This window comes from Schistocerca cancellata, chromosome 4 (genome assembly GCF_023864275.1).
Source record: "Schistocerca cancellata isolate TAMUIC-IGC-003103 chromosome 4, iqSchCanc2.1, whole genome shotgun sequence".
In the NCBI taxonomy this organism is placed as follows: Eukaryota; Metazoa; Arthropoda; class Insecta; order Orthoptera; family Acrididae; genus Schistocerca; species Schistocerca cancellata.
This window is the reverse complement of record NC_064629.1, coordinates 340,159,608-340,187,073: the sequence shown is the minus strand read 5'-3', so window position 1 is coordinate 340,187,073 and position 27,466 is coordinate 340,159,608. Positions and strand designations below refer to the sequence as shown.

The 27,466-nt window shown below is 42.2% G+C and overlaps 1 protein-coding gene across 1 annotated transcript in view; it reads right to left on the bottom strand.

Annotated features, from left to right (window-relative positions):
- LOC126183371 (liprin-alpha-1) overlaps window positions 1-27,466 on the bottom strand; it is a 1,187,054-nt gene that overhangs the window by 352,063 nt on the left and 807,525 nt on the right. The gene's annotated exons all lie outside the window — the stretch shown is intronic.

Here is a 27,466-nt window from a genome sequence, read left to right as displayed (position 1 = left end):
GTCGTTTGATAAAGTAATAAATTTATAATATACGTGTGTGGCTATTACCGCTTCTGCCGCACAAAGAAAGAAAGAGCCGTAAGGTACTGCTGGCTGGGAGACCGCCAGAGGGATGTCCAGACGCCTACTCAGAAACGGTTTTTAAGATTCAAAAACAAGTACAGTGTCTTTGTTCTATTGATGCGAAGGAAAAACATGAATAAGAAAGGATTCTTCCACCGTTCGCAATGGCTCCTTCCCTTGCACTGTGAGTCTTTTCTTAAGCGTATCTGTTCAGTGTAGCTGGCTGTAATGCTCGTGCGTATAGTGTGGCGACATTTGTGTGTTGTAGGATGACGAGATGGAAGCTGTCCAACCAGGTGTCGGCACACCGCCTACTCCTCTCAAATAGCACCAGGCTGCCGAGTTGGACGTCCCCCCCCCCCCCCCCACACACACACACGGGGCAGTCGACGTGCCCTTATCCAGTGAGATACTGCTGAGCGGTATGAAATTCAACACAGGATACTAGAGCAACGTCTGCTTATCAGGAAACTGTCACGCCATCAAGTCCACGTCGCCCCCCCCCCCACTCCATGCTAACAATTTCTGGCGGTGAAAATTTCTTCCGGAACCAGGATTCTCCCTGGTTACTTTAGAGTCAAGCACCACGGCACAGTCTACGGAGGCGGGTTCTTTCACACAGCAAGTTTATTAGTAACAGTGTTTACATTCGCCGAAAAATCTTTCGTGCTACCAGGAAATCCAGAACCAGCCTCTTTCCTATCTCCAGTCGATTAAGAGACTTCTCAAACCTAAGTATGAAAATTTGATACAAGTGGCAGTTGATATAGTGAACATCGAATATTTATTATCTTATCCCACCTGGACGGGGAACACTGCGATTGTGGTTAAATGTAGCGGTTGCATAGAAATTTCTAACAGTAGCTTTATAACTTTCTTTAAACAATTTTATTCGGCCATTTCGGCCATTAGAGAGTACGCTTAATTTCAGATAGAAGGTATTTGCATGTACGTTTCGTTAATATCTCTGGTTACTCACTGGCACTGTGACACTGGCGCTTGCTTCCATAAAAAACCAAATAGCATCGCTATATTTGATTTGTATACACAGTGCAGAATCAATATACAGTGAGCTGACAAAAGTCATGGGATAGCGATAAGGCACATATACAGATAGCGGTAGTATCGCTTACGCAAGGTAGAAAAAGGCAGTGCACTGGTGGAGCTGTCATTTGTGGTCTGGTGATTCATGTGAAAAGGTTTCTGACGTGATTATGGCCGCACGATGGGAATTAACACACTTTCAACGCGGAATTGTAGTTGGAGCTAGACGCACTGGGCATTTCATTTCGGAAGTCTTTAGGGAATTCAATATCCAGACCTCCACAGTGTGCCGAGAATACCAAATTTCAGGCATTACCTCTCACCACGGACAACGCAGTGGGGCGAAGGCCTTCATTTAACGACCGAGATCAGCGGCGTTTGCGCAATATTGTCAGTGCTAACACACAAGCAACACTGCGTGAAATAACCGCAGAAATCAATGTCGGACGTACGACGAAGTATCCGTTAGGAAAGTGCGGCGAAATTTGGTGTTAATGCGCTATGGCTGCAGACGACTGACGTGAGTACCTTTACTAACAGCACATCGCCTGCAGCGCCTCTCCTGCGCCCGTGGCCATATCGGTTGGACCCTAGATTACTGGAAAACGTTACCTAGTCCGACGAGTCTCCATTTTGTTGGTAAGAGCTGATGGTAAGGTTAGAGTGTGCGTACATCCCACAAAGCCACGGACCCAAGTTGTCAACATGGCACTGTGTAATCTGGTGGTGGCTCCATAATGGTATGCGCCGTGTTTACATGGACTGGACTGGGTCCTCTGGCTCAACTGAATCGATCATGGACTGGAAATGGTTATGTTCAGCTACTTGAAAACCATTTGCAGCCATTCATGGACATCATGTTCCCAAACAACGATAGAATTTTTATGGAAGACAGCGCGCCATGTCACTGGTCCACAGTTTAAGACATGCGCAGAAAAACGGGCAAACCCTCAAATGTAAAAACTTATAGATAATCCTAATGTGATATTTATGGATGGGACCAAAGTCAATTTTGATAGTTCCCGTACCCAGCAACAGATGGCAACATGCATCTCTGAAGTTTTACACTTAAGGGGTAGCCCTTTTTCTCGCTCATGTCTTCATTTGTTCGCGATTGGTCTGAAGAACATTCTGGACAATCCCAGCGAATGGTTTGGCCACCCAGATCGCACAACGTGAATCCCATCAAACATTTATGGGACATAATCTAGAAGTCAGTTCGTGCACAACATCCCTCACCGGCAAGGCTTTCGCACGTCTATAGACGCAGCATGACTCAATATTTCTGCAGGAGACTTCCAACGACTTTTCAGTCCATGCCACGTCGAGTTGCTGCATTAAGCCGGGCAAAAGGAGGTCTAACTCTATATTAGGAGGTATCCGAAAGCTTTTGTCACCTCAGTGTAAACACAATTACTCTGCTGTAATGTTCAGTTGCACTTCAAAATACTTTTGTATACTGATCTGGTCTCCTCCTGGAACGCCCCAAAGCCAAAACACACACACACACACACACACACACACACACACGGGCTCGTAATTTTTTATTCCGCTGCGTTGTTTACAGAAACATCTACCCGATAATTAAATGCAGTAATTTTTTTCTGACCAAAACTTGAAAACGTGAACGCACCCGATCTTTTCGCACGCTATTTCCGTATTTTGGGAGCTTTGAAGAAAGACATTCGCGGACGTAGATTTGCTTCACACGAAGAGGAGCACGCCTCGGTTCAGTAATCGTTCCATTGGCAACAGCAAACATTTTTCCACGTAGGAATTGACCGTCTGGTCTCTCAATCGAATGAATGTATTAACAGCTATGGCGATTACTTTTGAAATTATAAATGGCGTACTTACTTTTTTTCCATCTGTCTCATTTTCATTTGACCACCCCTTATATGTATTCGTTCTTTCAACCGAGATCACTCTTTAATGTTTTAATTGCCTAAGATATGAGTTTATTCTTCTGAGTGAAACCAGTCTGCAGTACTTTCGTTAGCTGAACTGAAGCAGTAGTATACAACCGGTGTACAAATACCACCCAGAGAGTAGCCAGAGCCCCGGATGGACATGAACAGATACAGGTGGTACGACAAAGCTAACATAACCCATGTACAATGTGAATGGTCTCAGAAAATAAAGAAAACAAGAGCTACATACAGAATACCTTCACTGGCCTTCACAGCAATCACTAGTAACTACAACACGCTTCTGACATCGGTTGTAAAAGCGGTTGGAAACAGTCAGCAAACGCTTCTGGTGGAATCTCTCGAAGCACCGTGGTCTCACGCTTTTGAATATCCACATCATTACAGGAGACGAGACCTGGTGCTAGCAATACGATCTGGTGACCAAGCGAAAGTCAATGGAATGGTCTTCATCGTCTTCCCCGCCTCAAAAAAAAGTCGGCTGACAAAATCCAAGACAACGACGACTTGATCACCTTTTTCGACAGCAAGGACTTCAGCCATAATGGATTTCTACCTGAGGGAGGAGAAGACGACGAACACTATGCCACTGACTGTTGCTTGGTCTCCGGATTGCACAGGTAGCACCAGGTCTCATCTCCTCTAATGCTGCAGATATCCAACAACGCGTGACACCGGCGCTTCGAGCGAGTCAACAAGAGGTGTTTGCTGACAGTGTCCAAGAGTTTCACAGCCGATATCAGAAGTCTGTTGTAGCTAATGGTGATTATTTTGAAGGCCAGTAAAAATATTTTGTTTGTAATTCGTGTTTTCTTTATTTTCTGAGACCATTCACTGATCTTTTCAAACATTTCCTGTACATATTCATTTAATTATGCACGGAATACATTAATTCTTCTTTTTATCATTTAAAACTGATTAAAATTTTGTTGTATATGTTATTCCAGATGCAATATAGAAGTAACTTATTACAGAAAAGATGTGCCGATGTCCACTAATTAAAAATCATTTGAATCTAGCCCTTAGGCACATATTCAGGTACTTATTTGTGTGGTAGGTAAATGTATTGTGCTAAAATTACGTTATCGGCTACATACGTACAAATCGTAGCCATGCATAAAAACATGTTTACGTTTTAAATTCTTTGAAAAAGAGCAAGTACAGTATTTCACGGGCGTGAAAAATCACTTTTCACATTCACACGTTGGTTCCTCTAAGCCTGTCTCTAGCCATCACTGCAAACGGTGTGTAACCACGTTCGTACACATCTGGGCCGCTGGGAGCGGTAACTAGAGTAGCCTGATTCCCAGCGCATTCAATTCTGAGCGGAAAGATTCTATCGTTTTGGCACTGTTGACTGCAATCTGTCATCGTCTATCGTCACTGTTATTGCCGTTCCAAGATTTGTTTTTTATTTAGTACCAATAGGCAGCTTTTACTCCAGTTTTTCGTCCATGTTTATGAACAGGCGTTCACTTATAGTGTGTTTTGGGTCAAAATGGCGAAATGCGCAGTGGCATGGGAATCGAAGAAATCAAATGTCTGGATAAAAAGTGATCCTCTACATAAATCTAATGCGGTATACAGTACCTGCAAAGGTGATTCATATTCTGAAGTTGTATTAACTAAAGAAATTTGAAGAAAATTAACGAATGACTACAAACATTTCTCACGAAAAAAACTGCTTCCGAAAAATGACAGTATATACTTAAAAATCAAGTGACTGTACCATCAAATAATTAATATATTGTCATTTTCTTTCCGTTCACGTCACCTCAGTAATCACCGAAAGAAAATTACCAGCGATAGATGCAAAGCAGCGGGAAGAGAGAGACAAAGCTTCGATAAATTTAAATCAAAATAATTGCTCATTTATTTAAAAATAAATTTATACTGTTGCGCCATTTAACAACCCTTTAAAACCAACAAAAAATGCAATTTAATGCAAGAAGTTCGGAAAACTCGAATTTAAATAAATAAATACATAAATTTTGAAAATATTTCAATTTTAGAAAATTATTTTTCATTCATTTGTCACTGAAATAAGGTATTTGTCTTAAAAAAGTTGGCGACCCTAGCCATCGTTCAAAAATAACCGAAAAGGCTGAAAAAGTGGGTTACGTAAGTGAAATCACTCAAACCTGGAGACAGAGAGAAAGTATTCGTAGAGCTGACGTGGCCGCAGCGACTAGTTTCACACGAATAAAGAAAACCGACTGAACGAGAACCCGACTGGTCAATCGGTTGTTAAAAGCAAGTCGATTGTCCCATTACTAGCCGCCGCAGCAGAGGTAGGCACAGCACTGCCGTATCCACTGCAAACCTCCCGATGCAGTTAAGTTTCTTAGTCAGACTCGGAACTGATAAATGCTAATATGTGTACAGTGCATATAACAGCAGTAGAAAGTGTCCACGGAGTAACAAGTAAATGCGGAAGAAAAGACTACATGAAAATATGGGTTGTCTGCCGAAGTTCTCCAGCAAGTATTCAGGAAAAGCTTCCGACTAAACAGATACCAGTCAGAAGGATTTACTCGCAGATAGACGAAGACTTCAGAGGAAAACCGTGTACCAAGGGAAAGCTCATACCTAGTACTGATAAATTGTCAAAATTTTTACGGTACGTAATTAAAATGTGTTCTTATCTCAATATTTATTACAACTAAATGTAAGCCGTCCCATATGAACATTTATGGAGAAGGGATAAAGAAGAACAGGGACAGAAGCAAACTTGTGCAGCCTTGCTACTGGCACCATACCTGGCTGCGCTTCAACCTGTGCACTTATTCGGCAGGTGCCACGCTTTTGCCTCCTCCCGCTCTATGTTACAGCTGACCATCTAGAATAACATCTGTCTAGTGATACCCGGGCAGAAATTTGCTCTGAGCAATATATGTTTCTGTCGCGCACGTACCATAGAGGTGATGGTGTGATGTGTATGGTTATTCCCAATGGTTCAATAAATTTACTCACCAATTCTAAGTTTCACTACTTGATATCTCATACTTCGCTATCATTTTCGTAACATATCTTGCAAGACTGTATGCATACTGCAGTATATTTTACTTGGCTTGTAGTAACCGGCGGCCGAACACTTCCAGTGTTAAGAGTCACCTCAAAGAAGGCGGAGTGGGGTGTGTTTCAGAACAACCTCTTGCCCTTGAGGTGGGAAACTGCTCCTAAAAGATGGAAAAATCAGCAATGATCAATGGCATTAGAGTGCAGAAGGCAATGGAAACCACTGAATTAAAGATACAAATGTGCATCCACAGGAAATATGGTCTGTAACCGAAATGTGTCATTATATGAAGAACCGACAGCTCCCGGGTTCGTGATCTTGTCGTCGTGGACGAAAATTCGAGTGACTGTAGCTTAAGTCAAATGGTTAAAAGTGAGATACAACCCATGCAGTTAAAAACCGTAGCTGGCCACCGAAGCATACACGAAGAAGGGCCACATAGTCAGCACAACTAAAATGGGATGAGAAGATGGAGTGTATACAGACTTACGTCAATTAGCTTAGACAAATAAAATACATACTCAAAATAATTAATCATGCAAAGCAGAGGTAGAAAGTAGCTGGAGGGGGCATACGCTGCAGCAGGTGGTGCTCTCGCTACATCCACCTGACACCGAACGTTAAAATGCATTAAATTTTATTATTAAATCCACTTTCCCTCAGGGAAAGTATGACCTCGTCCGCAGGTATCTGTGGTATGGAGATAGATTAATGTCTCGTCTCAGATCAGCCAGCAGGGAATATACTGCGAGAATGTGGGCTATCGTGAGATTACTGTCCCTCTGCAATTAGGGGAGTCATCTTGGCGCAAAAAGAACTCGTGGGAGTGGCCGATATGTAGTCAGCACCTTGGTGGTCCCCTTGATTGCTCTCAGCCTGTCGAGGGTCGTGGTAGCCTGCCATTCCATAGCTCAGGTTTTTAAAACTTGCTGTCGCTGCTGCAGTCTCAAGTCTGTGCCCAGAATTCGACGTTCAACTTCGTCTCCCGTGGTTGCTTCTTTAGCTAATTTGTCGGCAAGTTAATTTCCCACACAATACCCACGTGGCTCGATGTCCAGATGACTTCTACTGTCATTCCGAAGCTGTGGAGATCAGCAAACAGGACTTGGATGTTAGCGCCCGTAAGATCTTTGGGGTAGCACAGATGCCTTGGAAGTACTTCATGAAGTAGCTACAAACCAGGAAGTCCTTCGTCGCAAAAGTTTTAATGAATTGCACAGTCCGTAATATGGCGACCAACTCTGCAGTGTATACACTGCATACACTCGGAAAAAGCAACACTGTCTCTCATTGACTTTCGATCCATCTAGAACCATGTAGAATTTGGGTGCTCGTGGAGAAGTGGTATAGGCATGTGGGAATAGATGGCTTCAGGCCACAGAAGAGGTCTATCTGAATCATAGGATGCACACCACGGGGGAAGGGGTTGGCTTGTTGAGAGGGAACCATGTCCAGTTGGAGGAGGAGGAGGCCGTTGGAGGTCCTTTCATCTAGCCCCCAATCGTAACCCATCTGGTCTACCCATTTTTATTCGTTAACAGTCTGAACTGTTGATTATGAAACATGGATGGGGAGGGATCTGACAGACTGTGAAAGCATAGTCCGCCTACAGTTTCTGGTGTCTGACCCTGAGTGGTGGAACACCACCTCCCACAAGCAGGCTGTCTACATCGCTCATATGGAAAGCACCAGTTGCTAACCGCTCACCACTGTGACGGACTGGGTCTAACAAGCTCAGTACTGATCGTGCTGCCGACACATAAGCAACAGTCGTTGTCCAGGAGGAATAAAATCAGAGGTTTGTAAAATAGCAGAATCACCACGTGGTCTGCATCCAATAGTTCAGGTATAAATGTCACAAGCAGAAGATGAAGAGACAGAGATAGTATATAAAGATATTGAACGGGTAATTCATTACTTAAAAGGAGATGATGAGCTAATAATCATGGAGAATTGGTACGCAGGAGTCGGGGAAGGAATGGAAAGAACAGTAATGGGGAATATAGGCTTGGTAGAAGGACGAGAGAGGAGAATGGCAATAAATTGCAGCAATTAATATCAAATACACTGTTCAAAAATCACAAGAGGAGGAAGTGCGAGTGGAACAGGGCTGGAGGTACGAGAAGATTCCAGATGGATGACACCATTGTTAGACAGAGGTTTCCAAAACAGATATTGGATTGCAAGGCTGGGGGAGCAGATGAAGTCTCGGATCACAATTTAGTAATGATGAAGAGAAGGCTGAAGTTTAACAGATTCATCCAGAAGAAGCACTGTGCAAAGAAGTGAGATACTAAAGTAATGAGAAATGGTGAGATACGGTTGAAATTCTCTGAGGCTACAGATACTGCGATAACTAAAACCAAAGTAGGCAGTTCGGTTGAAGAGCAATGGGCATCTCTAAAAAAGACAATCTCAGAAGTTGGTCAGACAAATAAAGCTATAGCAGAAGATACACCTCAACTGATCCACAAAAGAAGGAAGTACGTAAAAATTCAGGGAACTCCAGGAATGCAACAAAAATATAAGTCACTCAGGAATGAAATACACAGAAAGTGCTGGGAAGCTAAGGCAAAATAGCTGCAAGAATAACGTGAAGAAATAAAAAAAAAGGCGTGGTCTGAAACTTCCTGGCAGATCAAAACTGTGTGCCGGACCGAGACTCGAACTCGGGTCGTCGGAAGGACGAACACAGAAAAGTCAAAACAATCTTCGGTGAAATTAAAATCAAGGGCGTCAACACTACTAATGCGATGGGAATTCAAGTATTAAGAGCAGAGTATAAAGCAGACAGGTGAAAAAAGTACATTCAAGGTTTCTACAAGGGGGTAGTCATATGTGATGGCGTGACTGAGGAAGAAATAGGAGTCGATGTTGAAGACAGAGGTGATCCAGTATTAGAGTCACAGTTTAATACAGCTTCTGAAGACTGGCAATGAAATAAGTTAGAAGGGATAGATAACATTCCTTCGGAATTTCGGAAGTCACTGCAGGAAGTGACAACCAAGTGACTGTTCAAGTTGGTGTGTAGAATCTATGAGTCTTGAGAAATAACATAAAACTTTCGGAAAAATATCAACAACCAATCTCGACTACAGCAACGGCAGATATGTGCGATAACTACCTTATGTATACAAAATGCTGACAAGAATATACAGAAGAATGGAAAAGAAAACTGAGTATCTGTTAAGATTTCAGAAAGTAAGGGCACCAATCAAGCAGTTCTGATGTTGCGTTTGATAGTGGAAGCAAGACTGAAGAACAATCAAGAAATGTTCATGGGAGTTGTCGACCTGGAAAAAAGCATTAGACAATGTAAATTGGGCATGTAGTTCGAACTCTGAGACAAATAGCTGTAAACCATTGGGAAAGATAATGTACAATATGTACAACAAAAAAGGAGCAATAGTAATGGAACACCAAGAACGAAGCGCTCGCATCAAAAGGGTCTACGACAGGGATGTAGTCTTTCGCTCCTATAGATCGGTTGATACACTGACTAAGCAATGACGAAAATAAAATAAAGGTTCAAGCGTGGGACTAAAATTCAGGGTGAAACGATATCAGTGATAACATTCTCTGATGACACTGCTATCCTCCGTCAAAATGAAGAATTTCAGGACATGTTAAATGGAATCAACAGTGTAATGAGTGCAGAGTTAGGATTCAGAGTAAATCAAAGAAAGACGAAAGTAATGACTAATGAGTAGTAGAAACGAGATCAGCGACAAACTTTACATTAAAACTGGGGACCTCAAAATGCTCCAAGCTAAGGAATTCTGCTATCTTGGAAGCAAAGTAAGTGATGATGGACGGAGCATAAAAAGAAGATTATCATATGCAAAGACGGCATTCCTGGCCAAGAGAAGTCGGCTAGTACAAACATCAGTCTTAATCTGAGGAAAAAATTACGGAAAATGGACGTCTGCAGCTCGGCATTGAATGAAGGAATAACTTCTATGTGCTATAGGAAGCCGTAGAGGATAAAAAGTTTAGGGAAAGTCCGAAATTAACTACGTCTAATAATTGAGGCCATAGGGTGCACGTGCTGCCCTGAGATGGCGCATCGCCTCGATGACTGATGACTTAAATCTGCATATATTTGTCCATATTGAAAATACCATAAAAAGTACGTGATCCTCGTACTAGCAAATGAAGACAGAACATGTTTTTTGTATCGTGTGGCCAAGGTTACCTCGATTCGTGCAATGCAGCAGCAGTGTTACTAGGTCAGAATTTTTGTTGCTTTAACGGTAGCAATGACGATGCTCGTTTCCCGTGTAAATGAGTCAGAATTCATAGAAAAGCAGAGCACTTTATCTCGATTAGGAAAGCCAGAGCTGCTAACAAAACTCAGCGTCTCAGGTAAGGAAGCAATTATTTATTTTTTTATTTATTTATTTATCTATTTATTTATTATTATTAGCGAATGTCCCCATTGGAGAACGATAAGCAGGTCATTTTCAATCTATCTCAGGGTTCTTCTTATTTTCCCAATATTTCTTCATTTTCTCCCCGAAGGCCTTCTTACCTTCTTTTTTCGGTCGACTTTGGTCGGTACGGTTTTGGATCCATCTCTGGAATAAACTTCAACTTGTCGATTTTGCTTCTGAATGTATCTCTGTCTGATGTGTTTGTTCCGTTAATTTTTGCTTTTGTCAAATTCTCCTTAGCTTCAGTTACCCAAGGTATTGATGCTTTAAGTGATGTCACATAGTCCAATAGACGTTTAGTAAGTCTGTTTCATTATAGTCTGTATAGGTGTCCATAGAACTTCATTCGTCTCCTTCTGACGTCAGTTTCGATGTCTGATATTTTTTCTGTTGTCTCGGTGGTTTGCGTGTGTATCGTGGTCCCAGAATTTTTCTAATAATCTTTCTCGCTACATTCTTACTTTCTTGTAAATCTAGTTTTCGATTCAATGAGTGTGTTTCAATTGCATATGTGACTGTCGGTTTGATTACTGTGTTGTAGTTTCTGATTTTAGTGCCTTTTAACAGACTTTTTTGTTATACAAGTTTGAAACAAGTGCAGACGCTTCCTTGATTTTCTGCAATCTGTTTTTTGTGCTAGTTTTTCAAGTCCTGTTGGTTCAATAATTTCACCGAGGTTCTTAAAGTGATTTCTGTTGATTTCACCGTAATTTGTTTTAAGTTTCCGAATATCTAACCTGGAACACATGAACTAAGTCTTCTCAAAGGAGATTTGCAGGCCAACCTTCTCTGCACATTCTTTATGAGGGTCTCGATTTGTTTTACTGATATTTCTTCAATGTCGGCTACAATCGCCAACTCATCTGCAAACCTTAAGTATGGAACGCTCAATTTTCTTTGACCTCTTCCTAGTTCGATTGGCTTCCAAAAGGTTTGTTTTCTTAATTCCAATTCCCGTTCTTTCATTACTTTATGTACAACTATGTTGAATAATAGTAGTGAGATCCCATCTCCATTTCTTACTCCTGTTTTAACTAGGAATGGTTCCGAAATTTCGTCTATGAATTTAATTTTTGATTTGGTCTCTGACAGTGTTTGTTCGATCAGTTTTCGAGTTTTGGTGTCGAGTCCGCGTTCTCCTAGAATACTACCAAGAGATTGTCTGTCTATAGAATCGTATGCTTTTTTAAAATCAACAAATGTGCAGACTATTGGTTTCGACCTGATTGCTTTAATTTTTAAAATAGTTTTAAGATTAAAGATCTGTTCTGGGTATTATCTATTAGGTCCACAGCCGGTTTGGTAATCTGAAATTGTATGTTCCCGCTGTTCTTGTGCTCTCTTTAGAAGGCACACGAATACAATTTTGTAAGTGACCGGAAAAAGTGAAATACCTCTGTAGTTTTTTATATCTGATCTCTCTCCCTTTTTGTGCAATGGGTGAATTAGTGCACATTTCCAATCCTCTGGAATTTTTTCTGTCTGCCAAATTTCTTGGATGATTTGAGTGATTTATTACGGAATTTGGACCAAGGTTCTCAATTAGCTCAGCTACAATTCCATATTCTCCCGATGACTTATTATTTTTGAGCTTTTTAATGTGACTACAAATTTCTTGTGTGTTCTGGTTGTAATTTGGGAAATGTCATACTTGGTTGTGAGCAATTTAGAAGTTGTGAGAAATATTTGGCTAATTCTTGACAATTTTCTTTGTTAGTTAGTGCCAATTTTCCATTTTGTTTCCTGGAACAGAGGTTTCGTAGAGTATATCTTTTGATACTTTTTGTAATTTTCTTGTAGTTTGTCTAGCTGTTTGCTTTCTGACTTCGAATAATTTCTCTTGTGTGGTTTCTGATTTGTCACAATTATTGTTTAAGAAGGCTCGCTGTCTCTCTTCTATTGAATTCCACCATGGGTGCTTGAATTTTTTCTTTAATGGGATAAGTTCTCTTGTTATCGGCGTAATTTTCGTTTGGAAATCTCTCCAGTTGTTTGTAGGTTGGTTTTCCCATACTTCTGTAATTTTTGATTCTTGGAATATTTCAAATCAAATTTGGGGATTAGCGTTTTCCTTCGGCATTTTCTTTTCGTTATAATTTAATTTTGACTCTGGTAATACAATGGTCAGACTCTATATTTGTCCCTCTGCGGACTTGTACGTCGTGTACTTCTTTCTGGAAATGATAGGAGATCGCCACATGGTCTATTCGAAATTCATCTAGCTGAAGGATCGGGCAGGGCCACGTTTTTTGCTTCTTATAGTTCTTTCGAAGTGAAGCAATTATAAATAATAATGTGGCAGATGACTTAGTACTGATGCTTGGCGCCGTGCAGCGGCGAGGCGGCCAGTAGGCCAGTGGGCGGGTATTTGCATCGACTTCATTAGCAGCAAGCGGGGCCTCATCACGCGCAAGCGCTGAGTGCTCTGCAGCTGCCTGCGCGCCTTGCTCGCCTCACAATCACCGCTGCAACTCCTCACCGCCGGATCCCGAGCCACCCTAAATGTCACCATTTCTGCATCACTTCCAGCAACCCGCATCAGTCTACTATCTAGGCACGAATAATCGTACGTTTATTGTTCGGGAGCTTTTCTCATTGTTTCTATTCACATCCGTGTCAACGAAGCGCTGAATTCTGCCTTCCATCCTCCACTGACACAAAAACCTCACGACTATACAATTATTCGGCTGTAAACCGCAGTACAGCTGTTGACAGTGCGCTTCTCTTATTTCGAGCCAATGTTAGCACTGTCATGGCTATCTCATCATTGATTTCCTACAGTTTCCTGCGCTTTCATCGTAGTAATGCGTGAAATGCGCGTTTTATATGCCCAGTATTACATTCAGGTGACAAAAGTCATCGGATAACCAATAATAATGTGTGGATCTACTTTTACCCGGCGTAGCGCAGCAACTCTACGTTTCATGGACTCAACAAGTCGCAGTAAGTCCCATGCAGAAATCCTGAATCGTGCTTCCTCTAAAGCCGACCGTAATTGTGAAACTGTTGCCCGTGCAGGACAGTGTGCACGAACAGACCTCGCGATTATGTCACTTAAACGTTCGATGGGATTAAAATACGGCAATATGGGTGGTCGATCATACGCTCGAATGATCGAGAATGTTCTTGAAATCAATGGCGAACAACTTTGGGCCCGAAACATGGAGCATTGTCATCCATAAAAGATCCCACGTTGTTTGGGAACATGAGGTCCACGAATGGCTGCAAATGGTCTCCAAGAAGCCGAACATCGAGAGGACCCTGTCCATTCCATGCAAGCATAGCCCATACCAATATGGAGCCACCAACAGCTTGCACATTGCCTTGTTGACAACTTGGGTTCATGGCTTGGTGGGGTCAGCGCCACACCCGAACCATACCCTCAGCTCTTACCAACTGAAATCTGGACTCATCTGACCAGGACACGGTTTTCCTGTCACCTAAGGTTCAGTCGATATGCTCACGAGCCCAGATGAGGCGATGCAGACGATGTCGTGCTGTTAGCAAAGGCATCTGCGTCAGTCTTCTGCTGCCATAGCCAAATTTCGTAACACTGTCCTAACGGTTACGTTCGTCGTAAGTCCCACATTGATTTCTGCGGTTATTTCTCGCAGTGCTGCTTTTCCGTTAGCACTGACAACACTGCGCAAACGCCGCTGCTCTTCCCTAACGATTTCCGAAATGGAATCTTCCATGCATCAAACTCCAACTACCATTCCGCGTTCAGAGCCTGTTGATTCCCGCCGTGCGGCCGTAATCACGTCGGAAACATTTTCACATGAATCATCTGAGTACAAATGACAGCTCCGCCATTGCGCTGCCCTCTTACACCTTGTGTGTACGTGATACTGCGGCCATCCATATACGTGCATATCGCTATCCCACGACTTTTGTCACCACAGTATTTTTAAATTGCCTGTAATCGCAAACATCTAACACCTAATGTTCACAAGAAGCCCGGGCATGATTGAATGTGAAAGCATTAATTCTTCGCTGAAGTTAAATCTGTTCACAAGCAGCATTTTTCTTATATCTTTCAAGGCGTAGGGCGGGCTATTTATGCTCCGATCCGTTATAGAAATCGGTTGTTTTCTGAGCAGGACTCAGGGCTTCCCAATTGGAGATATTTGGGAGGCGATTTCCAGTTCCGGCATTTGCCTTATAACCAAGTAACCCTTGCCTAAAGCCGTGGTTAGAACCATAGGACTGGACGACAATATGGGGACCCAGTACGTCTGTATACGTATATAGCAGTGCACTTGAGTTGGTTGGAGGCGAGTCTAGGCTAGATTGTCAAATCAATAACGTGATCCGCACCAGGAGAGAAAGAAAGGCGTGGAAATAAAAATGCTGGATTTAAGGAAATACAGCTGTATTAATAAACGTTACCACATAATTCAATTCAGTTTCGCACCGCCACCAACTGAACGAAATTACGGCTTCCGGACTATCGCACCACTTTTTGTGACGAGATTCAGGACTTTTTAGCAAACAAAAACAAACACTTCGGTCTTAACAGAAAGAAATCGTCAGATGCAAAAGTAACTTTGGAAGTATTCGTTAATTTGCAACGGCAGAAATCTATAGCGAAACGCACGAAGGCCAACTATTACTTAAACGAACGGCAGGGCACCCTCAACGTAAATAAATGCGGCATGATGTGCATGAATAGGAGGAAACACACCTTACTTCTTCCAACTACGCTGTTAGATGTCAATCATTGGGAACAGTAACAACGGTAAGATCATTACGAGCGTCCGCCTGGAGCAACGAAAGGTATAATGAGTACATAAAACTAATTGTAAGAATAGCAGATGTCAGGCTGAAATTCACTGGAAGACGGCAAAGGAACTGTAATTCATCCACAAAAGAAGACACAGAGTCTTGAGTAGAGAGAGAGAGAGAGAGAGAGAGAGAGAGAGAGAGAGAGAGAGAGAAGGGGGGGAGGGGGGAGGGAGGGAGCGCGAGTGGTATTAAAAGTATCGTCCGCCATTCTTCGTAAGGGGCCTTGCGGAGTATTAGATGCAGATGAAGATTATTTCCGAAGTGCACGTGAATATTTAATACGATGTACGTCCTGCTAAGTACAGGCGCTGACGTAAATGCATAAATGTACTGGAACGGTATTAACAGGAAAGCGGCTTCCGTGAAACGCGTTATTAGCCGACAGAGTGGAGAGTGCTGGCGATGGCAGCTGCCCCAGACGCGCACACTATTTCCTGCTGCCTGTGTCGCTTTGGCAGCCAGCAAGCTGATAGCGACGGGAATTTCCGCACGTTCTTCAGAAAAACTCCATAGGAAAAAGTGCTACCTACGGAAATCGAACGACGACAGCGAGCACACTATACAGTTGACGTCCCTCCCTTACATGTCTGACATACTCATTACTACAGTCCGATGCAGAAACTGGCCTCAAACGCTAGTTCCAGATATTTCTTTGCATTCAATTTAAATTTATCAAAAGCAAAGACAAACTATTTCTTTTTCTCTCGTTAATGTGTGGTGGTGATCGACACATTTCCAGAGTGGAAGAGTTGGCTCCAAATAATAAAAATAATAATAATATTTGTTAGAGTTTCAAAAGTAGTAGCACAGTAGTAACTCTGAATTCTGAACGATATTCTTTTTATGTGAGATAAGAGTGTGCAGTATCGCGTTTATTAAATTCCAACTACGAACAGCCTCTGGAATTATATTTCAAGATAATGTTTTCAACAGCTGTAGCCTAACACCAGTAACTTCTGGCGTCGTTATGTGACTGCAAACGAAACGTTGAACGTCCGTTACAACTCCGACGCAAAACTGCAGTTACAATGGTGTACCGGCAGAGGAGAAACTGCGTCGAAAAGAGATAAAGCAGGTTTTTTCATACGTAAAATGCTGGCGACAAGTTTCGGAAATCCTCACTCAGGGGATCATGACTGATTACCTGGAGAAAAATGGACAGGGACTAGGTCTTGCGATTCTCTATGTCCTATTGTCGCTGAAAGTGACGAAGTAACTCCTCCACTTAATATCGTTACTGAGCCGCTTCTATACCGAGGCAAGTGAGAAAACAGTAAGATTAGTGCACAAAAATAAATAAAAGGCTGATGCACCTCGACAACGCCCTAGCTCAAAAAAAGTTGTGTACCACCTGTATGTCTGCGAACATTTGTGGGCTAAGATTCCAAAGGAGCACAAATTGGAAGAACAAGTATTATTAAATAAAAAATTTCAATGTGGAACAGAAATTAAACACTACCCAAAAAAAGGCAGTTTGTTAACAGTGCACATCTATGCAGCTGGGTATCATGTTGTTCCACATACAACTTGTTGACTACTCCTTGGCATGCTGTCCGAAGCTGGTCGGGACCCTGCTGCTCAAATCCGTCCCACAAATCGACGACAGCCCTTCCTGAAGTAACACAATGTGTGACGAAAGTTAAGACTAGGGCGCACTCTAAGTTTTACTCACTCTAGCACAAGTCTACGGATACTGCAGGTTCATTCCTGCATCCTATAGGAAGATGTTCACGTGGTTGGCAAGGTGTTATCGTGTATTACCGTCCGAAAGACCAACTCATCGCTGAAATGTTGACTGTAAGGCAGGACAATATGTTGGAGGATCCAGCTCTAATATTGCAAACGCCTCGAATGACCCCAAATAGCGATGAGAGCCAACTAACATCCAAACATTATACCAGCCCATGACATGACTGGCACACCTTCTCCCTTCAGACATTTCCTGTACTAGTCGATGAAGAAAACCCGACGCCACTGCCAGATTCTATTGCAGGTGTTCCCTTCCCCATCTTCTTAGCGCACCACGCATCTAGAAGGTTTGTACTGTTATTTATATATTTATTTATTTATTTATTGTATGGTGTCTACAGAGGTAATAAATTTCATACATTCAAATATAAAACATTTATGTACTAAGAATTGCACAGCATCAGCAAAAACGGCATTACAATAAATAAAATTTAAAAGATACTGAATGTTTAATGATGATTAAGTTATTTCGTTTTCATACAGCACTTCATTTTTCAATGTGTGTATGCTACAGTACGATGTCCAGTGAGTTCAGCTATTCAATTGCTTCAGCTGTCACTGCCAGCAGATCGACCCAAGTATCCCGGAATTTCCGGCGTGGAAATTCCGTAACTATGTGCTGTATTGTTTCTTTTGAAGCGCCACAGTCGCACTGAGGACTTTCTGCGATTTTCCACTTAAAAAAGCATAGCTTTCGTTCTGGCATGCTCTGTTCCGATTCTGTTCACGCGGATCCACGATTTCCGAGGCAAACTCATTCCTGGTAGAGTCTTGGTTGGATCAGTGTAAGCCACTTAGTTGTGGTTCTGAAACGATACCCATTCTGATCTCCATTGTTCTCCCGAATTATATTTGAGCGGAACGTTGTTCCAAATAAATTTTCTCGTGTAGCTGCTGCCTAAGGTGAGAAGTGGCAATATTCGATAGAATGGATAGCCATGGAAGAAGCGTGGATTTGGGTGTTCCAGATATCAGCCTCATTGCATCATTTAGATATATATCAATCTTCTTAACATGACAGCTCATACACCAGCATTGATCAGTACAAGAATAGAGCACTGCTTGTGGCGCTAAGGGTAGTGTCTTCGCGTGTGCTCTCCATCTTGTTCCACGACTTTTTCTAATCAATCTATTTTTGGTTTCCAGTTTTTGCTGTGTAGTTTCAAAGTGTCTGTTTTAAAGTGAAGGAGCGATTTAAGTATACTCTAAGGGTTTTGGAAACTGACTGTGTTACACGCTTCTAACATAAAAGAATTATTTTAATTCTCTACGTTCTGTGTGGTTGCTCAGACGGAAACAGCATACTTCAGTTTCCTGAGGTTCCGGGCGTAACGTCTGCTCCTTGTCACATTTACATACGGTATGTAGATCCTTAATGAATATTCGCTTCCCTCGCTCATAGTCCTTAGATTCTTGGTTATACCCATGTCATCATCACAACAGAATTTTTCACAGTTTGTATCTCAAAAGTCACTTGTATACAGACTGAAAAGGAGTGGGGATAGTGCGGTAATCTATTCTAGGTGGTCAAGGGTTTACTAGTGTTATCTTTTAGTGTGAATTTGAAGTAGCACTTTTTCAGCAGATTCTCCAAATTACTTCTCATTTTGAGACTTGGAACAGCTTTCTTCAAGTTGGGAATCCGACTTGGTGCTGTTATTAGCAATGGACGATTAGCGGCCAATTTGATTGTGTGGAGACGGTGTGTGGGTCTACACAGCCCTACCAGTTACCTCCGAAAAGGCAACTTCAGTTATGTTGCATTCGCCTCGTGGCACCGACGGGCCATAATCTGTAGGTTGAGGTCATCAGGAAGCGTTGTTAACCGAGGGTGATTACTGCGTGAGGAGGAGGCTGGTGATGACCGATGTGAATATTAACGGACCATCCGTTAAAGAAGCCATGGTTATAAAATTCTCACTGGAATTATTCACACAAGAATGGAAAACCTGGTAGTAGCTCACCTGGGGAAAAACAAGTTTGAGTTCCGAGGAAATGAAGAAACAGGCACCCCATACTGCCCTTACGACTAATCTTAGAAGGACTAAAGAGATGCAACGTTTAAAGCATTTGCAAGCTTAGAGAAAGCTTTTGACATTGTTGACTGGAATGCAAGCTTTAAAATTCTGAAAGTAGTATGGACAAAATGCAGAGAGCGAAAAGCTATCTACAACTTTAACAGAAACCTGACTGCAGTTACACGGTCCAGTCACATTAATGAGACCACCGCCTATGTTCACCGTCAACGTGCAATAACCACTCACAGACGCCAGGTGGTAGCATTAGCTGTGGTAGGTGTATAAAGCTCGGAAAAAGGTGCAGTCGTTATCGTACTTCGGAAACGGAGCGATTTATCTGGCGTCCATAAGGACATGATCACTGGCTTTCGGGCAAAAGGTGGAAGCATTTCCGAAACGCCCTGTTTAAGTGCATAGTGCATGGAAAAATGGCGCTATCCAAGTCCGGCGCTGAGGCATGACGGGGATGAACGACGGCTGCGAAGATGCTTGCGGGCGAATAGACGTGCAACTGTTTATGACCGCCCAGATGAACCAAGGGGCTACCAACAATGTTTCCTCAATGACCTTTCAGCGAACGTTGCTGCGCATGCGCCTCCACTGCAGGCGCCTGGTTCATGCACCCATGCTGAATGCTGTTCATCGGCGATGAAGGTTGAAGTTTGCACGCCAACACCGCAACTGACTGGCAACAGTGTCCTTTTCAGATGAATCACATTTGATGCTCCATCAGAAAGATTGCCGTTGGCGTGAAACATATGGTAGCAAACAAGGAGGGAATAATACGGCATGCGAGATGTTTTCGTGGCATTCCCACCGTGATCTCGTCATTCTGGAAGGCAAAATGGATCAACTTGTCTACCAGCAGGACAATGCAACGTATCACTTAACTCGTGGTACACATGCATGGTTCGAAGCGCACCACGATGAGTTTACCGTACTCCCCTGCCCCAAAACTCTCCGGATGTGAACCCAATCGGGAATTTGTGGGACCACCTCGATCGGGTTGTTCGCGCAGTGAATCCTCAACTAAGAAACCTAGCGCAGCTGGCCCCGGCACTCGAGTCAACATGGGTCCACCTCCCTTCCCGTATCTTCCAGAAGCTAAATGACACTTTTTCTGAACATCTCACGCTGCAAAATATGTTTATTCACGCCTTTGAAAGGTGATCGCATTAATGTAACTGGGCAGTGTATACGAGTCGATGGACGTGAAAGGGAAGCAGTTGTTAAGAGAATCAGAAACGGTTGTAGCATTTCCCTGTTGTTATTCTATCAGTACACTGAGCACGGAGTAACTAATGAGAAGGCACTGAACTGAACAAAAAAGAAATTTCACATTATTGTTTTGTTTGTGACATTATACACAGATTTACACAAGTATTTAATGAAATGACTCATTTAAATAAAACAAGTTCGTGACACTATGGAACTTGAATAGGTGTTTTTAGTTATAACAACTACTAACTGCCCATATTTAAATTTAGAAATAAGGAGCCATGTGACAGGATAAGTTTCAATTACCACTTAACGACATTTGCTCTTAAACATAGACAACTGTAGCACTAAGACTCGTTAGATACATTGTGATTTTTTTTTTTAATTTCAGACGAAATTCAGACGAATCGAGAAAAAATTACACATAGCTTGTGACTGTGAATGTTTCAACTGAGCTGCTATGTTTACTGTATCTGTTGCATGACTTTTTTGTGTATGAGCTTCTCTAAATTGTAAAACGTGTGACACCTCTATACATGTAAACTGAAGTCACCTTCTCACGTCCTTCTGTATGTGCAGGCTAATCTTAGGAACTGCTGTAGGGATTTTAGCCAGTTTTGACTTATAGACACACTAATTCACGGGGAAGGTGTTTCTATATAAATTATATGTTTTTCGTACAAATTGAACGAATTATAATGAATTTAAGTTTAGTTTGTGAAAGCGACGCGACGCCAATGCCACATAGTGAGCAGCTGCCATAATTCGAGGTAGGAGCAGTTACATGAGAGAGCGTGAAGCATTACTCATCAGGTGTGGTGGTCTAGCACTAAAGCGTCTGCCTACAAACTGATAGGTTGTTGTATGAAATCCCGGTTGGGTGATTAATTTTCACTCCGCCTTTTAACTCAGCATTCGCCTCTCAGTCATGTGGAGATTCGCCAAAAACGAAACGTGGATCAGATTTCATATTACACTGTAGCTCCCCTTTTTCCAGTTAGTTAGCTGCTTAGGGACACGCAAGTCGCTACCGGCATCCATTTGATTGCAATCGTTTCGGAAGAACTGCATATCGATAAAACATGCAAGTCCAAAACCTTTTCTTTTCAATTATTTGTGCACAGAGTAAAGCGCAGTATGGGATGCAGCTTCGCTTTTTTTATATACAGAAAGTTTTGCAGCAGCGCAGCATATAACTCAACGTTCCAATTACTGCTTTCCCCGAGTCAAACATGGATGCGAACACGATTCTCTGCGTCGTGGGATGAAAAATAATATTTGTTTTGACACTTTCAAATTATGCAGAAGACTGGCAAACTAATCTCCACCGGCAACGCATTTCGAAATACGACGGCAATTTCAGACAGCTTATTTCTGCGTCCCTCACATTAGCAATGGTAATGCAATTCAATGCAAATCCTTCGAACAATACGCAGTGGGTTACTCAGCTTTCAATTATTCTTATAAATATGACCAATCACGAAAACATAACCCCCTCTTCACGTGATATGTGAGAATTTGACGTAATCAAATATTTTTAACCATTAGATTTGCTGCAATCGTTTGAGAACAGTTGCATAGCGAAAAAAAAAATTCGAATCACAAACACGTAGATTTTTATTTTTATGCTACAAGTAAAACGTTTTCCGGAAACCTGTTTCTACTACATTGCTTTGTTTATATGCAGAACGTTCTTCCAGCAGCGCAGGTGATGGCTCGACTTTCAGCTTTCTCCTTTCCTTGAATCAAACCTAGATGTGGACACGATTCGTTGTGTGGCATAGCGCGAAAAGGTCTCCCACAGAGAGACCACGACAAAGAATTGCGGCAATGAGTCTCATCAATATATCACCGTGCGTACTAGCATCCGCAAGAAGCGTGCTGTAACACGACCTAAACATGTATATCATGCGCGTTTTTTTTTCTTCTTTTTTTTGCTACCTCAGCCACCCCCAGATACATACACACACACACACACACACACACACACACACACACACACACACACGTGATTCGCATACGAACATCACGATGTGCTCCTATCACTACCATGAGATGTCACTTTAAACGCCAATTTTGTATGGAACACACAACGTTCATGTCTCCAAATGAACCACCAGTTGCCATGTTGCTCAAAATGTACTTTGAGCAAACAGTAAATAAAACCAAGGAGAAAATTAGAGAGGTAATTGAAGTTGAGCGAGAAGAAATAAAAACATTAAAATGTGCCGATTGTTATTCTATCACGAGAGAGCAAACAAGTTAGGAGAGCTGCTAAACGGAATGGGTAGCGTCTTTGAAAGAGGCTATAAAATGAACATGGACCTTGTACAACAATGAAAATGCAGTTTATTCGAATTAAATCAGGTAATGCTGAGGAAACTAGATTAGGAAATCAGACGATAAAAGTAATAGATGCGTTCTGTTATTTTGGCACCAAAATAAATGATTATGGCCGAACTGGAGAGGATGTAAAATGTAGACTGGTAATAGCTAGAAAATCATTTATGAAAAAAAGGAAACTTAACATCGAATATAAATTTACGTATTAGGAAGCGTTTTCTGAAGATATTTGTCTTGAGTGTGATCTTTTACCGAAGAGAAACTTGGGCAATAGGTAATACAAACAAGAAGAGAATAGAAGCATTTAAAATATGGTGCTACAGAAGAATGCTGAAGATTAGATGGGTAGATGGTGCAACTAGTAAGGAGATACTGAATCGAATTGGAAAGAAAAATTAATAGCACAACTTTACCAGAAGAAAGGATCAGTTGACAGGACGCACCTAAGGCCGGAAGAAAAAGGGATGAATACGATAAGTAGGTTCAGATGGACGTAGGTTGCAATAGTTACTGGAAGATGAATCTTTTTCATAGAATAGACTGATATGGAGAGCTGATTCACAAACATCTTCGGACTGAAGACAACGACGACGAAGACGAAGAAGAAGAAGAAGAAGAAGAAGAAACAACAACAACAACAACAACAAAAGCTGGGTGAATTTCTGTCACAATCCAATCAATTACGATATAACAACGTGTCTTAAGTTAAAAACATATCGTGACTACCTTTTTATAATTTAATTAACGTGAATTATAAAAATAAGACAATTATTTGGTTCCTGAACGGAGAGGAAACTGCAGCGCTGATTTCTGGACAGCATGAAGAACAGGGCAAAGTCAGAACAGTAGTGACGTGCTATTTATAAGTATTTACGACGAACATTAGTCAGTGCAAGGGAAACCTTAACTAAAGCAGAAGTCAACGAGTCCTGGCCACAGGACGTTTTACAGATTTCATAAACACAGCTAAGATGAGCTGCATGAAATACTCACTTCAGTGGACATCATATTAACGAAATAGAACTTAAGGATAAGTAAGACAAACTAAGATACGCGGAGTAAACAACACAAAAATACCAGTATAGATGACTTTGGTAATACACTGCTGGCCAGTGCAGAAGGATTTACCTATCTGGATGGTATGCTAACGGCTGACCTCATAAGCTAATGCAAATTAGGAGTAGACTACACCAGGCTAACACAATTTCAGTAAGAAGAGAAAGCTCCTTGTTTAAAAAACATCAGAACTGATGTATGTATGAATCTAATGAAGACTCTGTATAAAGCGTAATACTATACGAAAGTGAAACGTGGACAGCAGGAACAGCAGTCAAGAAAAAAAATTAAAACTTTTGAGTTATGATTCTACTTTAGAAAGTAAAAGACACCAAGGGTGAACGGAGTTACCAACGATCGGAAAAAGAGCACGTCATTTCCGTTTCCATGAAGGGTCGTCCTACGGATGCTGATAATTGTGAGTCTATATCGCTGACATCAATCCGTTGTAGCATTATGCAACTCAAAAATTGAGGTTTCTGGAGAACGAAAATCTTCTATACATGAATGAACAGAGAACAAGTGAAAGTAAACTCTCTCTTTTCGTCCATGAGATCAAAAGCGTGGTACGCAAACGCGCCCAGGTTGATGCCGTGTTCAGCTGACTTCCGGAACGCATATTCGATACAGAAGGCACTATTGTTTCGTGAACAAAGTTCGAGCTTATAAAGCATTGGACTTGGCTGGTTGGTTAATGGACTAAACGGTAAGCTCACCACCAGAAATTTCACCAAACAGTTTTAGGGTTTCGCGCAAAATCCGCGATTTTAGGCTAGAAGACAAATGTCTTAGACGAAGAGATACAAGTCCGCGAAAGTAATGTGTGTTTAAATTTTTTTTATTGAATTGAATTGAATTTTAGCGCCGGCCGTCGTTTAAGTGTTTCACCACTCCTTGCGAGAGAAGTTTGCAGATGGCAACAGCGTGGCTGTCGAAATAGTCCATATTACTTTACTCTCTGATCAAGAACATCTCCCGTTAACAGTGACAGCGGAAAAATTGCAACAATCGAATCTTCGTGAACTTTGCATTTCCGGTTCCTATATTTCTGTTACTTCCCTTGTGTTTGTATCTCTTGTTCTGTGGTTTTTATGAGATTAATATTCAGCGGCGTGGAATGTTATTCTTAATCTTAATCTTATATGGAACTTCCAGCAAGCATTGACATATGCCTTATGTAGATGAAAAAAGCCTGCAATGAAATGTTGGCATTAAGAAAAGTGCCTGTCGGATTGCTTTTCCTATCCTAAACAAGGTGGCATGTTATAGGTCATCCCCCAATCCATCTGTCCCTTCCACAGAAACCACACTGATATGGAGACAAAACGCCCTGTGATTCAAGATACTTTCAAGCAGGTTCCAGAAATCATTGTGTGGCTAGTCGGTTGATAGCTGTTGAGAGACCTTGAGATTTTGTCTGGTTTAAGAATTGAGATGATGACTCTCCCCACTGCGAAGCGAAAGAACCTTAAAGCCAAATATAGTTGCAGACCCTGAGTAGATGGAGACTGTGAGCCGATTTCAGATTTTGTATCATTTGATTATCAATTGAATCAGGGTCTGTGGCCATACTCTGTGACAAGTCAAGGGCCTGAAGCAGTTCTCAGTCAGTGAAAGGGTCACTGTATAATTCGACGTTGCAGGGGTGAACGATATTGAGTTGTCTTAAATTTTATGCAGTGGCAATGTAGCTTGGTAAGAAGAGACCATTGACAAGAGTCACAAAGTGGGTCGCAAGGTGTTTAGCAAGAACCGATGCACTGGTAGAGATATGATGGAATAGTCCCAGTAGCGTTTCATCTTTGACGGCCCAGTACACTACGGAGATTGGTCCACGTCTGGAATGAAGAGGTATATGTTCCCAAGGGAGAGCATTCCTTCTTACTGCATTTAATTAGGTAGCGAGCCTTTGCACGGAGTCACTAAAAAGTGATAAGTGTGATCTGCACAGGATGTCAGTTGAGACGCTGCAGGGCCCTTCCATGGTACTGAGTAGTTGTTCCAATGTCTATGGTCCCCCATGATACCAGCTACTGATGGAAGAAGTCCATAGAAACAGGTGGTATTAGGTCCAGCGCTGTGGGTCACTGCATCGGAATCATTTCTGATTGCCTCGTCGATGCTGTCTGAAGGACAATGGACGAAGGTGACGGCAGAGATATAAGAATGCCAGTTGGCCCTTCAGAGCGGCCAACGTGGCAACTGCTCTACTGAGCGGTAAAAAATAAGTGACAGGATCACTGTAACGTGATCACTGTTACAAAGATTGACCAATGTGCCTGGAGATTTGGGAAAGAGACCGTAAGGTCGATAGCTAAGAAAGTACAGCGGTTGGGCAAAACAACGTGAACACCTGTACTTACTTGGGAATGGTTTATTAATAATGCGCTGGATCCCCATTTGCCTGTAATACAACAGCGATTCTTCTTGGAATACTGGCATATAATGACTGTACAGTCTCCGGTGGAATGTTATGCCACTCTTCGATCAAAACCTCTTCTAACTCCTGTAGTGACCGAGGGAGGCGGAAATCTGCTCTGGAGTCTGCGCTCCAATACCGCCCACAAGTGACCGATAATGTTCAAGTCCGGGGACTGTGCTGACCAGGGAAGACGCTGCAGTTCAAGTGCATGCTCCTCATATCACGATTGTACTGTCCTGGCTGTGTGAATGGGTGCATTATCATCTGAAATGTGGCATCATAGTTGGGGAATAAAATTTGAATTTCGGGGTGCACCTGATCACCTAAAATGTTCACATTATCGTTGACTGTAACACGGCCTTTTAGAGTAATGGTGCGATCAGCAGAATACCATGATATGGCTGCCCACACCACCACACTTCCACCTCCATCCTTAACTGTTGAAATCAATCAGTTCTTTAGCTGTAAGCCCGGCCCGATGTTGGAAATAACTAAAACGTTGACTCGTCGGACCATATGACGTGTTTCCACTGATCAGCCGTCCAGTATTTACGCTCATGACACCATGTTTCATGCTTCTTTGCGTTGGTTGTCGTCATTAATGGTTTCGATAGAGCAGCTCGTCCACGAATATTCGCTTTATGGAGTTCTCACCGGGCAGTGTCGATAGATACGGTGTCTCGAAGATGGCTATTGAGCTCTGCAGTCACTTTAGTCGCCGTAGTTTTGTGTTGTTTTGACACAATGCGTGTTTGCGTAGGATTATCTGTGTCATTTAGTTTCGACTTGTTCCCACTATTACGTTTTCACGATCATGTTTTTCCATGTTTCGTGTAGGCTGTCATGACTGTTGAAATAGTTGCTCTTGAAACATCCAATAAGTTGGTTGTCTTGGTTACTGATTCTCCAGCTAATCGGGAGCCCACAATCTGCCCACTTGGGAACTCTGTTACGTCTTTCATTGCACGTCGATCTCGGCCTTCGATAGCCAATACGAAATGTGCACTACTCGTAAATAAATTGCACTGATGCCTAGTCCGTATTGAACACCCACAGTCCAGCGAGACACATGCCTTACCTGTGTTGTTGACCACCAAACACAACCATCCCATTACTACCATTGTTCACATTATTCTGCCTGTCCCCTGTACCTTGGACAGCAAGAAAGGACTCCAACCCGACGACATGGTACTCCCCCCAAAGAGGGTGATGTAAAGCGGAGAGACTTGTCGGATTGAGATGTCCATCTTAAGGGACGGTAACCTGTGATCGCTACGGTTGTTCACACTCTCGCTGCTACTGTTGTCGTACACATGAGAATCCACTCAAAGACGACATCTGTACGTACGAACGTAAAAGCCCTCAAGATGCTCTCTAGGGATCAGTTT